Source organism: Sarcophilus harrisii, chromosome 2, assembly GCF_902635505.1.
Source record: "Sarcophilus harrisii chromosome 2, mSarHar1.11, whole genome shotgun sequence".
NCBI lineage: Eukaryota > Metazoa > Chordata > Mammalia > Dasyuromorphia > Dasyuridae > Sarcophilus > Sarcophilus harrisii.
This window is the reverse complement of record NC_045427.1, coordinates 473,411,729-473,429,533: the sequence shown is the minus strand read 5'-3', so window position 1 is coordinate 473,429,533 and position 17,805 is coordinate 473,411,729. Positions and strand designations below refer to the sequence as shown.

The following is a 17,805-nucleotide window of genomic DNA, read 5'->3' as shown; positions in this document are numbered from 1 at the left end:
CAGTGATGTCTTCCAGATGCTCCTGTTTGTGGATGACGTATTAATTACATTACAAGTCCAAGAATATCATAGAACATTCTGAAAAATATCTAATTAATCAAGGGAGTTTAGCTTATTCAATCACACAGGGAAGACCAAGTGGATGAAGAATGTCTGTTGTCCAGATATCAATCTATATTTGGATAGAGAGCTATATATGTATGTATATCTGGGGCAGACAGTATGGGAGGACAACAAATTGGACCCAGAGTTGAAAAGGTGTTTGGATTACATTTGGGAAATTGAAAAACTTGTACTGACCTCGAATTTCCCATTGAAAGCAATGATTTTTATTTTTAGTATCAACATTGTATCAGTGTTGATATATAACATTGAGACATGGAATACAATTACCTAAAAAAACTAAGATGAATATGGCTCTGAGGTCCATGGAGAAACATATTGTAGGATTAAGCAATTTCATTATGATGAACAATTAGGAACTCTGAAGAAGAATAGGAATGATACAAGAAATTGTATCATAAGAAGAGAAAATGATCTGACCACATGGTGATACAAAGAGATGTTAGAGTGCTCCACTGATAGCCTTGTAATAGAGAAATTGAGAAATGCTTCCACGATTTTGACTGTGGTGAACTTAAGGGAATACATGAATGAGTTAAAAAAGTTGAGAAGGCATGGATGAGTTGTAATCTAAATGAATGAAAGGAACACTGGAATCAATGATATCACAGATCCATTTGAATATTTGAGAGAGTCAGTTCAATTTATTACAGATCTGCCACTGAGCCAACGAATGAAAAATATTTATCAAGTGCTTTCTAGATATAATTTGTGATGTTGTTCAGTTGATTCAGTCATGTATGACTTTTGGTGACCCTATTTGGAGTTTTCTTTGCAAAGATACTTGAACAGTTTACCATTTTTTTCTTCAGCTCATTTTACAACTGAAGCAAATGGGGTTAAGTGACTTGCCCACACAGTATCTCAAGTTATATTTCACCTGAGATTTTTTTGACTCCAGACCAGGTGTTCTATCCACTAACTATCCCATTAACTGCCCCACTCCAGTATAAAGAACTGTGCTCAATAAAAGAAATTTAAACTGAAAATCAAGATAATCCCTGTCCTCAAGAAACTTTCATTCTAATAGCCAGAGAGGTGGTTTAAGTGACTAATCAAGTACTGAGGATTCAGAGACAAAGCAGATGGTTACCTTTAATGCCATTTCCATTATTAGAACTATACAGGCTTCTGATGAAGAACTATTTGACAGTACTAAGAATTTTGGTGGTAAGTAAGATATTTTCCTTCACTGGGTCTCATTTTCCTTAGTCAGGTGTCAGTCTGGATAATTTCTAAGATCTGCTCCACCTTGAAGATCCTTTGATCTGAGAAATTTGACTGTCTATTCAGTATGGCATCAGGCCCAATGGGCAGCATCTCTCACTGGAAAGATCTTGTATCATCTGGCATGAGATTTGAAATTCCATCACTATAGAATTACTTCTTTGTGTCTTAAAGACTTTTTGATGATGGGAGGTTCTCCCCTCATTAGAAGTCTTTAAGGCATGTTATTGGAGCACTTCTTTTGGGTATGTCTTGGACTGAATGCCACTGAAGTTCCTTCCAAGTCTGAAGTTCTGTGACTCTGATCTCCAGAGGTCTTTCATGAAAATGCAACAACCCCTTGAAAGGAAAACAAAGAGAAAAGAGGGCAGTCTATTACCATAAGGCTCTGGTTTCTATTCATGTTGAGATTCAAATTAGGCTTCCTGAAGGTCTGCAGTTAGTCTTCAATGTCCCTTGTAGAGGCTTGGAGAGTGTTAAACACATCTATATGAGAACTACCTGGACATTATATTTAGTAGGCAAAAGCTCCTTATAGACAATGGTTCTTTATGTTCCTGACCTATCCATGAACTTGTGGGAACAGCCCAAATCAAATTTAGAATGGGGGCAGTTATATTAAGAAAGCTCATTATATTCCATTGTTGTCTATCCTGGGTAATGCACTGGTATTATGGACTTCTCTCAAGTTGTTAATAATGGTAAAAACCAATACCATGAATGGAAAGAATAATGCATACTGTTTTCAGAAAGGCCATGCTGTAAGAACTTTGCCCTAGAGTGAAATTTCATGGCAGCTTTCTACCCAGGATTCATTGACCCAGATGTAAGAAGATGTCATGATTTTTTAAAAAAGTGTTTCTTATTTTACTTTATCCAATTTTGACTTTTTATTGGCAAGGGGAAAAGGGAGAAAATTATCTTTTCATTGTGCTGCTTCAACATATAAATGACAAAGTCATATACCTGACTCATTTCTGCTTTTTCCAGGCAAGGTGATGATATATTTATGAATTTCTTCTAAAATGAACATTGACAAACTACAGTGTCACCTTTAGAAGATAACAAGAATGGCAAGAGGATTCAAAACCATGTCAAATGAGAAACTACCTAGCCATGTGGGATAGTGACTTTCTCAGTCCTAAAAGCATCAAAGCTCAGGTCAGACAGTCACATGGTGAAAAGAGAATTAATATTTCAGGTAGAGGTTGGTCTAAATGTCCTTTGAAGTATAGACCAAACCTAGGATTCTGTAATTCTGGGATAATCCTCTCAAGTGAATTGCAAGTGGTCATTGGGAAGAGCATTCGTTTTGGCTTCAGTTAACCTTGGTTTAAAGTTCTGGCTCTGCTACTTATTAGTTATTAGCTGTAGGATCTTGGATAACTTGTAATGTCTGGGCTAGCTTTCTGGAGGGTCTTGGGATGGGCCTTTGGTCTTTAGATGGAGAAGTGATGAAGGCAGGAGAGCTACCACAAGGCTGGTCAAAGATGGAGTTTGGAATCTGTAGTCTCTAGTCTTTGTGTCTGTGCCTGAGAGAGAGGCTCTTTCTGTGTCTGAGACTCCCTTAAATATCTCAGTACCATTATATCAACATATTCCATTAAGTATATGTTTAGAAACCATTATCTTGAACTGAGTAGGTGCTTAACTATAAACACCCTGCTGTCCTTGATTCAAGTACACCTTTTCAGAGTTCCACCTTCTACAATAAATGATTTTACTTTTCTGAGACTCAATTTCTCTGAAAAAAATGAGGAAATTGTGTAAAATTTTAGTCATTAAAATTTGAGCAGGAAAGCAGGACTACCTCTTGCTTTTCTTTGCATCCCCAACACTTAGTAAAATGCCTGGCATATAATAGGTACTTAATTAATACTAGTTGATTGATTGAGGGATGATATTTTTCAATCCTAAGATTATGGTTCTATGACCTATGTAATGAGTATTGGATAGGTTTTATGGGTTCTTTGAACTTCTTTCAGGTGGGCATGCTTTGGGATTATGGCTTTTCATGATCCAGTGCGTATGATTCAATAATCATTCAATGGTAATCAAATACTGATAGTACTTGCTATATTTAATTCAATTTTATAAACATTTATTAAGTACCTATTATGTGTCAGGCACTGTAGTCAGATCTAAGGAAAGAAAGTAAGAAACAAAACAGTCCCTGACTAGGAGGTAGGTACTTATATGGGAAGGAGTGGGAAAAAGAAAGCAACTTGTTCACAGATAAATAAATCAAAACAAAGAAAATAAGTACAAAATCATTTCCATTGTGGGAAATATATTAACAATTAGGGAAATCAAAAAGACCTATTGGTAGGAGAGGGTTCCTGAGATTAGCTATGAGGGAAGTTGGTTCCAAGAGGTGAAGAGGAGGAAGAACATTTCAGGCATGGGAGGAAGCCTATGAAAAGACACAGAGGCAGGAGATGAAATAGATGTCAAATGAGTCCAATTTGGTAGAAATGGAGCAGGTCAGGGAACTAGTGAAATGGTAGCTGTAATGTTAAGCATAAAATGTGATTGAAAACCTGTATACTATTTTATATGCTTCCCATCCTTCACACCCTCCCCTGAATCTTTGTGGCTACTCTGTGCTACAACTTCAGAGGAGGAAAGCCTAAAACAGATATGTCTGGCAGGGAATAAAAGAATATTGAGTGCATACAGTCCATGTGCAACTTCTAGTTTCCATAGTAACCAAGCAAAGAAAATTTGCTAAAAGAAGACTAGAGAATAAGTGGCTCCAAGTCCGTATGATTGTGTCTTAAATCCTTTAACATACTGAACAGGCTGTTATTATCTTATTTCTCTGTTCATATCCTTTATTATTGTAAACTGTGAGGGGCTCCAGTTCCTTCCCCAATGAGGGGACTGGCACAAAGGATAGGATTTCTCTGTCACTTATACATCTCTTATTATGTCTCCAAACAACAGGTGCTTCCAAGACCAATGAGCAGTTGTTCACCTAATAGAGTGTGGCTGGAGTCAGGCTCCCTGAAGCCTGCGAATCTATGGAGACTCTTGGTCTGCTGTCATGGACAGTGCACAGAGAATGCAGACCATTAGTTTAGGATGTGGAAGAACAACCTGCATGCTCCAGCCATGGAATATGGAATAGGGTAGGTCCTCATTGGAACAGAAATGCCCAATTCTCCCCCATCCGGAATTTCCATGTCACTTTGGGGCTCCCTGTGATTGTCTGTTATTGGAATCAGTGCCTGGACATCTTTCTTTAGTCTGACAGTTGCAATGGCAGGGAAATATACAAAGACGAGTGCAGTTAAATCTTGCTAGCCTCTGAACTGATAATTAAGCCAATCTTGCCTCAACTTCCAGGCAATCTTAAATCCTCCTTAAAGAAAATAATATAATTATTATCAATTAATGCCTTTAAGAAGGGAGGTGGGAGGTAAAAAGAATGTAAGAATCTGGAACACTGGAGGGGCCACCATTATTATAGGAGTTGGAAGATTTTGGAGTTGGAAAGGATCTTGGAAATTATTTAGTTCAATTCACTCATTTGGCAATAAAAATAAGCTTACATTTCTGTAAAATTTTCAGAATTATAGAGTGGGTGTTTCACAACAACCCTGCTAGGGAGGTAGTAAATGTTTTAACTAATGTGTAATCATTTTACATTAGGAGGAAGCTAAGACAGAAAAATTATATGACTCTTCTAAGATTTCAGAAAGAGGCAAGTGGGTGGTATAGGAGATAAAGTGCCAGGCCTGGAGTCAGAAACATTCATCTTCCTGAGTTCAAATTTCACCTCAGACATTTACTAGCTATAAAGTCACATAACCCAGTTTGCCTTAGTTTTCTCATCTGTAAAATGAGCTGGAGAAGGCAATGGCAAACTACTTTTCTTTGCCAAGAAAACTCTAAATGAAGTCAGGAAGAGTTAGACATGACTGAAAAAACTGAACACCACCTTGGTACTGGAAACAGGTCTTTGACTCCCAATCCAGTGTGTTTCTTGCTACCCCAAATTTCTTCCTATTAAGTTGTAGTGTAAAGTGACTTACTTATAATGTGGAGATTTGGTGACCCATACATAGGAAAACTTGTGGCTCAAAATGTAGGATGGGGACTTTCTGCTATTGTACAGGTTTGTATCTCTGATGGAGCCTTTCTTCATGATGCTTCCTCTTTGTAACATTTCATAAATGCCTCATTGTTGCTAAGAACAAAACAACCATGGATGAAACCATGATTCAGGATTTTAATTACTTGTGTGTAGTAAACTTTGCTTTGGGCTCTATCTAGAGGTGGTAGTCTTTATCCTCCTCAATAATTCAATGTCAGTCATCCCCCTGCTTCAGGACCCTTAATGGATCCCAACTACCTTAAAGATCAGACTCATTCAACTAGTGTTGAAAACACTTCATTATTGGTCTCAAATTTATATGACCCCTTTATCTTTTATTTCTTCCTTCCATTCTGAAGCTGCATCCAAACTGGTCTACTTCTTGTTTCCTGAAAGTCTCCTTGTATTCATTTGAAGCACTCCAAACCTTTGTGTTCCTTTTCTTGGAATGCTGTTCCCACTATCCATGTCTACCTGTCAAAAAACCTGAAAATTCAGCTTAAAAAGTCAAATGAAATTGCCCCTATTCTCTCAGAGCCAGGAATTTTAGCCAACTCCCCTCTATAGTGTCAAAACATTTCTTTCCTCCCTCATTCAGTAAAATGAGGGCAGGAGGTAGATGATTTTAAAAATTGTTTCCAGCTTGAAATCTATGATCTCATTTCACTTATCGCCTTCTGTCTCATTTGCCTAAATATCTTATATTTTTTCTTAGACTGGAATTCCCTGAAGGCAGGCCCTCTCATTTTATTTTATTCTATTTTGTTTCTCTCATAGCTTATAGTCAGTCAATCATTAACATTTGTATTAAGAGCCTACTACATGCCAGGCACTATACTAAGTGCTGGGAATATAAAAAGAGGCAAAACTCAGTCCCTGACCTTAAGGGCATGGGGCTCTACAGAGAAGAGGTATGGTATACGTGTTGGTTGAATGTATAAGGGACAAAAAGATGGAGTGTGGTTGCCCCTACCACCAATAATGAAAAGACCACTCACAAAGTACTTTTTCTCAGTGGTACAAAAGTAGAAGAATGACCATTGAAAAAATTCAATTCTACAGACAAAATTTAGCACCCACTATGTGCAGACTAAGACTCAACATAAACAAGGACTAACACATCATTCTCTTTATGGAATAGATAATTACATGTCCAGTATAACTTCAGAGTAATTTAAATATTTCATGTATTATGCATTTATATACACTTGTCTGAATTACAGATGATATCACAGTAATAAATATATTCTGTCCATAAAGTCTAGATGAGGAAACGGGAGTAAAACCAAATTTAAAATCAGTTTCAACTTCCTGAAATCATTTCTGTCTGTTAACCATTTGAAGTAAGCTTACTCATTAAACCCTGAGCCAACAGAAATGAACCCCTGGCAGGGAAAGTGGGCTGAATGTGGAGACAATAGACACAACTACATATGTGGGAAGTAATTTTGGTCAAATCATTTAGCTTCTCTGGGCTTCAGTTTACTTTTACTAAAAATTGTCAAACTAGCCAATCACTAAGTTCCTTCCAGTCCTAGGCCCCTATTCTTATGTTTGTTATAGTGATGAGCAAATGACTTTTAACTCAAAAGTTATGTGGGACTTTTAAATTAAGTCTTCTCTCCACTCCCATCCTTGGGACTTGTCTTAAAAAAAAAAGCTGGATCAAGAATTTTTTCTGTTTTCAGGAATGGGCAGAAGCTTCACTCTTCTTCATCTTTGGGAGAATGGAAACAATGACTGAAGGAAAAGAAGAACTTAACTGAGGTACTAGGGTGATGGGTCAAATGAGCAACCTGGGTTTTAGTTACTATGACAACCAGACCAACAATTAGGTCACATTAGCTGTAGATGCACCCAAGGTCCGAGAGAAAGGGATGAGGGAATGACACTCCACATGTCATCGAGGCTTCCTGTTTCTCTCTTTGCACTTTTCTTTACAGTTGATGATGAGTTAATCCTCCCAATGGGGATCTGATGAGGTGGATCAATGCTATTATCCCTGTTAGAGCTCAATATTATTATCCACTCTAGAGCTCATTATCCTATCAGGCCAATTACTCTGTTGTTAAGGTTTCCTGTAGACCCTATTGCAATGATGCACCATTTTGGGAGTGCCGTCTCTGTTGCCTTGGAAATATTGGTCCTATTCTCTTGGGAGATGCAGGAACAAGGGTAGTTTGTTTATAGGAAGGAACTATTGCATAGTCTGTTAATAGTCTGAAACTGGCAGTCTAAAGAACTGAGACTAGCTAACTCTCTTTGGACAAGTATTCCATTCTACTTTTCTGAGATTCAGTTTTCCTATTTATAAAACGAGCAAAGTAACTTTTCTCCCTTCTTCCAGAGCTGTTAAGATAAAATGAGACAATACATATAAAATGAAAATTGAGATATTTACAGTTATATATGTATATATAAAAGGTTATATATGAAAACATATCATAAAGATTTTATATTTCAAAAGCATATATAAATATCAAATTGTGTATGCATACTTAAATATGTAAAATATATCATATATATAAATAGGTATATAAATTATATATGTATATATACATATTTATATTTATAAAATTTCTTTAGAAATACATGTACTAAAGAAGTATCAGAGATTATAAAGACTGCATTTACCAAAAATAGAATTAAGGAAGCTAAGTAAGCAGGCCAATTTTGAAAATAATATCTTGAATTTATACTTTTTAAGAATGCAAATGGTATAAAGTAAAAATTTGCAATTTCACATGCAATCTTCTTTTTGTGTTCTATACTGTATGTAGAAATGCTTATTTTGAGCATTAAGTTCAGAAAAATAAATTAAAAAATTAAACAAAAATGGAATTCAAACCAGGTTCATTCTATTTCTAATTTCAGGATCACAAAGTACAAAGTCTATGGTCATTTTTTTGTGGATTTATTAGGTCAACTTGTTGAAAGGACAGATCTCAAAAACAGTCTTAAATAGATTAGAATTAGTTGGTAGTAAAATCTTTAGTGGAGCATCCTAGGAATCTATCTTTCATCTTGCACAGTTCACCATTTTAATTAATGATTTGGAAAAAAGCATGGGTGGCAGTTTTTTCAACTTTTCAGACGATACTGTGAGGGAAAGCCAACATGTCAGATTACTTTGGGAGGATCTCATTGGAATGCAGCAATTGGATGAATCTAATGAGATGAAATATAATAGAAATAATGTAATATCCTACTATTTAATTAAAAAAAATCAACCTGAAAAGTACAGGAAGACAGCAGGATTGTTAGAGAAAATTAACGTGGAAAGAAAAAATTTGAGTATATTGGTGGACTGCAAAGTCAGTGATGTGACATAACAAACAACTAAATAACAACAAATTACAACATAACTAAAATGAAAAATAAACAGTTTGGCTGCATAGTGGGTTTAGGGTACACAGTATTCAGACACTTATAAGGTTTAGAATAAAGAAAATGAAAGTTCCATTGTTGTCTGCCCTGATCTGACTAAATCTGGAGTAAGTTCTGGATGTTACATTTTAGAATAGATACTGGCAGACTGGAACACATCCCAAAAAGCCTTATAGGCTGTTGTAAAGACTGGATTGGGTACCATACCATATTGTTGATAGGTTAAAAGAACTAAGAATGGTTAGTTTTGAGAAGAGAAAACAATATTTATATATGACATACTAATTGTTTTTATTTTTTTTTAACAAAGTTTAATTGTTCAAATATCAAGTATTTATTTTTTCCCCTCCTGCCTCTCAACTCTACTGTAAAAAAAGCAAAGCAAAGCAAAATCTTGACAGATGTAGATTCAAACAAAATAAATTCTTGTATTGGCCATGTTCAGAAAGATGTGTTTATATATTTAGTCTATGGATCTCTCTGTTAGGAGGTATTGGCCTTCTGAAATTATGGTTGATCATTGCATGCATTCGGTTCCTTAAGTCTTTCAAAATTGTTCCTTTTTGCATGTTTTCAGGTATAAATGGTTTTAGTTTTGTTCAGATTGTTGTGCATCCATTAACATGTCTTCTTAGGTTTCTCTGAAACTCTCTCCTTCACATTTTCTTATAGCATGATAGTATTCCATTTTATTCACATACTTTAATTTGCTTAGCCATTCCATATTTAATAGAGATCCTTTAGTTTTCATTTCTTTGCTACCAGAAAGAAATTTATATTATTGGACATGGATTCTTTCCCTCTTTCTTTGATCTCCTTAGTATATGTCTAGTAAGAGACAACTGTCTTTAAATATTTTAAATTCTGGTATATCGATGAAAAATTAGACTAGCTCAGCTTGACCCCAGAGGACAGGGCAGTGCATTGTGAAGAAATTATAACATAAAATTGTTAATAATTAAAGTTATCTAGAAGTAGATTGGGGGACCTGGTGGAGATAATGATTTCTCCATCATTATAGATCTTCAAGGCGGGATGGCATTTGTCATGGATATTGTACAGACAATCCCTAGACCATTACTTTGTTATTTATTAAGTACTAACTTTGTGTAGAATTCTGCACCACTATTGAAGATACTGAAAATGCAAACACAAAAATAAGAACTGAGTTTACATCACACTAAGTCTCTTCCAACCCTGAGATTATATAATATTGTGGCTTCTTCTTGGGAGAGAAAGATCTCTTATTGCTGGAGCCATTATAAGATTGTTCATTCCATTGTTAGAATTTATTAACATTCCTGGAATATTTTTGTTCTATAAGAAATGATGAGCAGGCTTATTTCAGAAAAGCCTGGAAAGATTTATATGAAGTGATGCTGAATGTAGTGAGCAGAATCAAGAGAACATTGTACATATAACAACTAGATTATGTGATGATCAACTGTGATAAACTTGGCTCTTTTCAACAATGAGATGATTCAAGGCAATTCTAATAGACTGGGGATGGAAAATGCCATCACATCCAGAGAGAGGACTATGGGGACTGAAGGTGAATCAAAGCATAGTATTTTCACTTTGGTGAAAATTTTCTTTTCTCAATGTTCATTTTTTTTCTTGATCCTTTTGCATTTTTCGACATTACTAGTCACATTCTCCTTCTACATGCTATTTATTCTCATACCTTTCATGATGCTACTCCCTCTGGCTTTTCTACTCTCCTTTCCAGCAGAGGCTAGATGGTCACTTGTCATCATGTTAAAAAGGTGCTGCATCCACTAGGCAAGATTCTTTAAAATTCCAGGCTTCTATCACTCTTTTCATCTTAATAGACATGAAACTTTGGAAAACAGTATTGAATTGATGGTAGTCAGATGGGGTGGTGAGACACAAAGCCAGAAAATCAAAGCAACTGTGGTAAGCAAACAGGACAGGAGAAAATATAATCCTCATCCTTGAGCAATTTGGAGTCTAAATGAATGAATTAACACAGACATGGCTGGGATAAAAATATAATATTGTGTAACAAACAATTGTGATGTGAGTTAGGGGACTACCTCTGGAAGCAGAACCAGAGTAGTTAATACATTAGAATGTGTATCATTCACATCAACATAAGTGCTATATGATTTCTGAAATAAGTGTTATATATGTATATGTACATATATATATATATATATATTATGTAAAATAAACAGAGAAGAATTTTTGAAGGAGATGGTTCTTGGGATGACTTCAGGGATTCCATTCCCAAACAAGACCTATGTGCTGCTTGAAATCTTAGTAAGAGGTCCACTTGTAAGGATGTGCCAGGTGTCTCCATTTATCTCCTAGACTTTTCCTTCCAAAAGAGAGATGATTCTGCTTAGGACTGAAGTCTGGAGATAGATGGTACTATCTTCTAACTAAGGGAAGAAACGTTTGGAGATTGATAGTCAACAGCATTCAATCGATACCACTAACCATAGTCTATTGATGGATTTTTATCTGGTTATTTTTCAGAATCACATATCTTCCAGTGGAGAAGGACTTAAACATATACAAAGAGTAAAAACTGGTAAGTTTGGGATATGTTCCAACCCCTTAAGCAGAGAATGATTTTTTTTTTTGGTGGAATTTATGTCTTCCTTAAGGTCCCTCCTCTGGCCACACATTACTTTTCCCTTCTGTAGATAGAGTGCTCTCCTATGCTCTAGAAATGAATGAAAAGAACAACAATTATTCATGAATGATCCAAAGCGTGTGGTAATCTTATTAATTTTCTATACTTAGAAGCAAAGGCTGATAGGCTTCCTCCATAGACATGTTGACACCTCATTAGAACTTGAATTGGGCTAAGATGATTACATCTCTCTTATTTTTCATATCTCCTATTACTAGCTAAAAATGATCCTAAACAGCCACTGAAGGCTGCAAGAAAATGATAAAATGAAGAAGTAGGATGCAGATACCTCATTCTGATCAACACATTTACCCAGATAAGAAGCCCTGACATGGAAGGAAAATCATTGGGTTAGGGACACTAACATTCTTTGGGAAACTGATTACCAACTGGTTTTTCTCATGACTGAAGACTAAAGTGAAATTATATTTTTATTCGAGTGACTTAAATTGAATTTTATAATTTTTTTTGCTCTTGTCATGTGACTAGCCAGTCTTCTTTCCCTCTCAAATATTTTCCTTGATTGTATCTTTTATTTCTCATTTCTTTTAGAGATTCTCATTAGTTAAATGTTGTAGCCTACCCAAACCCACCACATTCCTTTCCATTATTTTCTCTGTGATCCTCACTTTTAGTTTTGAAAGAAGTGATTTTCCATGTCCTTGCTGCCATATAGTAACAGTAGTAAAATGTTAGTGTTTGAAAGATGGGTCTTTCATGGGAAGTTTTAGGTGAATAAGAGCTTCACAGATTTACTCCAATGGTATATTTGTGATGATGTCAGAAGAAAGTTAGAAAGACCTCTGTATATTGGGTGGAATTCTGTGGGGTACTTTAGGGATGATAAGGACAAGAGGGATATGGAATGGGCAGGCTCAGATAGACTTCTATTTACATCAGTGATGGGGATTTCTGAATTGATGAAATCACAGATCCATTTGAGTATTTAGAAGTTTATATACATAATTAGTTCTTTTCTCCAATATCTTTAATCTCTTTCCCGCCTTGAATCTATCTTTTTTTGTTTTTTATTTCCAAATCTGCATAAATTTCTTTATTTAAAAACAAGCCTCAAATTCTTCACTCACCTTGATTGATTCTGTTACTCCTTCAAGTTATAGCCTATTCATTCATTCTCTCTTCTCTCTCTCTCATCTCTCTCTGTTTGCCTCTTTCTTTTTATTTTTTGTCTCTATTCCTAGAATCTATGACTTATATCTAATGCCTCCAAGAGATATGGATGTGGATGTGTATGACTGAGTTGTTTAAAAAGCAGCCCAATAAATGAGAGAGGAAAATGAGATAAGATAGAGATGGCAGACAAGAACTTATGTGAAAAAGATATGTGTTATTTAGTGGAGAACAAGATACAACTAAGTCAGTAGTGTAACAGGACAACCAAAAAATGAATCTTAGGTTTCATTAAGAAGCATGATATTCAGAACAAGAGACATCCAGCTTGACTCTGATTAGATCATAACTGGAATATTGTATTCAGTTCTAGATACCATATTTTTAGGAAGAGAACTGACAAGCTGGAGAACATCCAGTGAAGACTGATATAAAGACTTGAAAACATATCTTCTGAAGACTGGTCAAAGGAATTAGGTGTGCTTAGGTTAGAGAAGAGAAGATGTGTATGTATGTGTGTGTGTGTGTGTGTGTATGTGTGTGTGTGTTACACATAATGAGAAAATTGATAGCAGAGCTAGCTTAATGTAGAATGCCTTAGGGAGTTGTAAATTCTTATCCAATAGAAGTCGTTATGTGAAATATTTATGGCTATGTGGCCATTCTTCTGAGATCTTATAGACAGGATTCCTGTTTAGGCTGGGAGGAGCCCTTCCAATGTTGTGTTTCCATGATGCTATATTTCTATTTACTATTTATTGTTTTTTTAAAAAATTATTTCTCTTATTTTTAGCCTAAAATATGTTATATATATGATATATAAAATATAACAAAATAAACATTTCTACAACAAAAAGAGATGATTGCACATGAAATTGCAAATCTATTATGCACAACTTGCTATTCCTTTAAATATATAATAAAGTTATCATGTACTTTTTTCTTTTTTTTTTCTTCCCTCCTCACTCCCTGCTTTTTTATCCTTGTCGTCTTCATTCTCTTTTTGGTATCTAAAACTGCTGACTGTGCACTAAAGACTTTTCTCCTCCCGGTTGAATTAGTCTAGTTAAACTAGGTTAGTCTTTCCCTGAACTTTTGCAGCTACTAGAGTCATTTGGCTGCTCTCTTGTAGTTTTCTGTGTGTAGCCCTTTCCCTACCTATACCCTGTTTTGGTGCCTTGTTGGTTGCGATGGTGTTCTCAAAAGGCTGCTCTCTCACTTTTATAAGATCTTAGAGCTGGAAAGATATTTGGAAATCATCTTGTCTGATCCCTTATCCCTTAGAGGTGAGGCAAGCATAAATATCAGAGTGGAAGTTAAATTCCAATCTTTCCACTCTAAATCTAAGGTCCCATGCTTGCCCCCAAGAATAGCTTTTTTATCCTCCTTGGTTTGCTTGTCTCAGTGTTTCGATCATCTTGATAATCAAATTTTCCCTTATATCCAACTACAGTTTTTCCTGCTTTGATGTAAACTATTTATTCTTCTTGGATATTTTGTAGGCATTTAGAACAGCTAAGGTAGTATTTTCCCTTCCTTCTAATACAAAGCCTTATCTGTAGGTGGAGATAAATATGCATATACACATACATTTGATATATGCATATAAATAAACCCACATGCATATATGTATATATACATATATATACACACAAACACATGTATTATACAGATATACAAGGGACATATAGGAATTTGTATACACAAAGCACATGGACATATAATATACATGCAAACATATATGATGATGAATACAGTATCTTTCTCTTTGGAAATTTTTTCTCCCTATGAGAAGAAAAAAAGAGAGACATTAATTTATATATGCTCTGAAAGGTCTCATAAGAATGTTTTTAGTATAAGTGTACTGTTTATTTAAATGTACTGCAAATGTAGTATTTAGTGTACTGCATAGTTCCTTCTCACCACATACTGGTTATAGAAAAGACCACCACAGATAGCTAATAAACTTCTTTATTAAATTCAGGCAATAAACAGAAATTGAGTAATTTATAAAAATTAAAATAGATGAGTCACTATATAAGAGTAAATAAGAATTTTAGCTGGGAGAAAGTTAAGATCCCAACTCAAGCATGAATAGATAGAATGATCACACCAATGGGAATCTAATCTTAGCGATCTCTAGGGTGACAGACAATGTTTACAGCTTTGGGGAGATTCAGAACTGATTCAATGTGTGACCTCCTCTCATCAGCCTTTTCTGAAATATATTTTCAAACCTACATGAATTGACAATATTGTTGGCTCAGGAATCTCTCTGGTGATCAAGAGACAAGACTCTCTCCCTGTAGAGAGCAGATAGCACAACAAGAGTGTCATGCAGAAACAATACCAAACTTGAGAGAAAGTAGGCCTACTTGTAGATTTAAAAAACAAACAAAAAACAGCATCAAAACCAAAACCTTCAGTCTCAGAGGAATTAACTCATTTTCTCAAGGTCATACAGCTAGAACTAGAACTCTGGTCTTCTAATTTCCCCAAACTTTTGTGCTCTTTGCACAATACTGCAGCCTTAAGTCCAGAAGCAGTGAACTGTATCCCTTTGGGTGGGAAAATCTTTAGAGCAGATTATCAGGAGATCTGGATCTGATTTTTGGCTCTACTTTTGACCTTATGCAAATATCTCTTGCATTTGAGTTCATAATTCAACAGATCACAATAACTCAGAGTTGAGAGTCCCTTTAAAGACCATCTAAGCTAAAATATAAAACCCCTTCCACCCTAACTTCAAGTGGTTATCCTGAAGATGTCTAAAGAGGGAGAACCCACTGCCTCCTGAAGCATCCCATCCTAGGTTTAAATAGCTCATTATCTGGGCAGTTTCTAATTTTCTTTATTTGTAATGTGAATGTCTGGGTTAGATTAAATATTCTTTGAGGTTCCTTCCTGCTCTACATTACTACTATCTTATTTAAATTCTAGTCAACATTTTCACAGAGAAGAAATTTGGGATCTCTTTATCTGTTTTTCTCCTGAATCTTTGGGAGAAAGTGTGTGTGTGTGTGTGTGTGTGTGTGTGTGTGTGTGTGTATACGCAAGACCCCCAAGTGGTAGTTAGGTCAGTTATTAAATTGCCTGTAGCCCCTGGCTGCTGAGACAACACCCAGACAAGAACATTGGGTTTCTGACTCAGAGAGTGTAGCAGGATACGGTCCAGGTTAATCTGCAAAAATACAATGTATTGCAATTCATGTGAGTATGTGCTGCCAATTACAAATAGAAGCCCTCAGATTTTTTTTTTTATACCAAAACTTGAGATTGAATTTGAAGCTTTTTTTCTTTTCTTTTCTTTTTTCCCTTTCTTTCTCTCTCTATCTTTTTAAACCATATTTTAAGGTCATGGCTGGGAGTGAGGTAGTGGACCATTGGATCTCTTTTCTTTCTTAGAGCAGATATCAGTCCGTCTCATTGGGATGTCATGTTGAGGTGGAGTAATGTTTTTGACCACCTTTTTGTCCTTTCATCTACTCAGCTGGTTATGTTGTCACACTGATCCCTGGCTCAGTTCTCACTGGCTCTAATTCCTCTGGAAAGATTGCTGTCCAGATGTTTAGCCATTTAGCAAATGTACTTTCCTGATTCTTTGGCAGTGTTACTTTCGGATAGTGATAAATATTTGATGTTGTTAGTCCTGTGGAATGCAAGTACAGAAATGACCAGAAAGTCTCTTCCTATCTTGCTCCACCCCTACTGTTGAGTCTCTTATAGTTCTAATTCCCTTTGCAGCATTCCAGAGAGTCAAGTCATTGAACGTTACAACATACTAATGTGGTAACTCACTAGGGAAGAGACAGAATGGAGATTCTTGGTGTCTTATCCGTTGCAGTCTCTCTGGGATTCATGTACAGAGCCTCTCAGACTGAAGAAAGAAGGTGTGTGTGTGTGTGTGTGTGTGTGTGTGTGTATGTGTGAGATGGGATGGGATGGGGGGAAGGACTTGATTGGCTTCAGGGAAAAATTGGGAAGTAGGCAGCATTAATCTTTGGTGCTGTTCCATCTCTTTCCTAGGGGACTTGTACTTCTCTCAGAAAATCCCTTCATGCTCTGCTCAAATGTTCCCTTTGAGCCAAGATAACACCTGATTCTGTTAACTTCTTAGAATCCTAGAAACATGAAATTTTCTGGAGGGGTCTGGAGGGACCTCAGAGATCAGACAGAAGAGGAAATAGAAGCAAAGAGGGGAAGCAATTTCTCCCAAATTACAGAATGAATTGGTGTAGTTGGGTCTCCTGACTCCCAACTCCTGTGCCGTTTCTACCATTTCATCTTCTTTAATCTAATTATCAGTTCAGTGCAAGTGATTTCCAAATCTATATATCCAAACTTGGACTCCTCTCAGAGTTCTATTCTGTGTTACCTACCCCCTTCTGGACAGCTTCATCTGAGTCACATTGGTACCTCAGATTCAGTGGATTCAAGGATAACTCATCATCTTTCCTCCCACATAGGACAGACCCCTCCTCTCAGCTGTTTTATCCTCAAGCTCCAGGATTTAAATTCCAGAGGCAGGTTCCTAGGAAAAATATGGAGTACACATGTTACAAGGGAAGAGGTCAAGAGGATGATTAGGGTGGAATGTGAAGGACATCTGGAGTTAACTCCATATAGTAGACTATGAAATGTCCACCAACTAGGAGAGTCAGGGCTAAGAAAGAATGATCTCTAGTTCAGAGAAGTTAGTAGCAGGCAATTCGTCAATGAGTGCAATGATAGGCAATGTGAATGGCAGGAAGAAAGAATATAATCTTGGACTTTGTACTTTTTCATATTTATTCCTTCAGTATGCTGTTACAAAGGAGTACTCTGACAAGGCTTTTGTTGGCTATCTGCTGTGCACCTTCACAGCATACATTAGATCCTATTGGGAGGTGCCATTCTATTCCACTGGTAGAGTGGAAAGAGCACTGGGTTGAGAGTCAGAAAGTCTGGGTTACAGACCAGATTATATGTCTTGGTGGCCCTAGACAAGTCATCTTACCTTGTTGCTAACAGCTACAAAATGGGGATAATAATATCAAGGAATAAAAGAAAGTGTCCTATATTAGAAGTTGGGAGGCCTGAGTTCAAATCTCAGTTTTGACACTTAGAAATAAAGGAATAAAGGTGCAAGGAATCTTAAAAATCAGCTACTCTACTAGCTGATATAAAGAAACAAAAC

The 17,805-nt window shown here is 36.1% G+C and overlaps 1 long non-coding RNA gene across 1 annotated transcript in view; it reads left to right on the top strand.

The window, feature by feature from the left end:
- The first annotated feature begins 962 nt into the window (after positions 1-962).
- LOC116421767 overlaps positions 963-17,805 on the top strand; it is a 30,899-nt gene continuing 14,056 nt past the window's right edge. The window contains exons 1-4 of the long non-coding RNA XR_004232287.1: positions 963-2,511; positions 4,297-4,481; positions 7,138-7,216; positions 11,339-11,393. This is a non-coding gene — a long non-coding RNA (uncharacterized LOC116421767). The remainder of the gene's footprint in view (positions 2,512-4,296; positions 4,482-7,137; positions 7,217-11,338; positions 11,394-17,805) is intronic.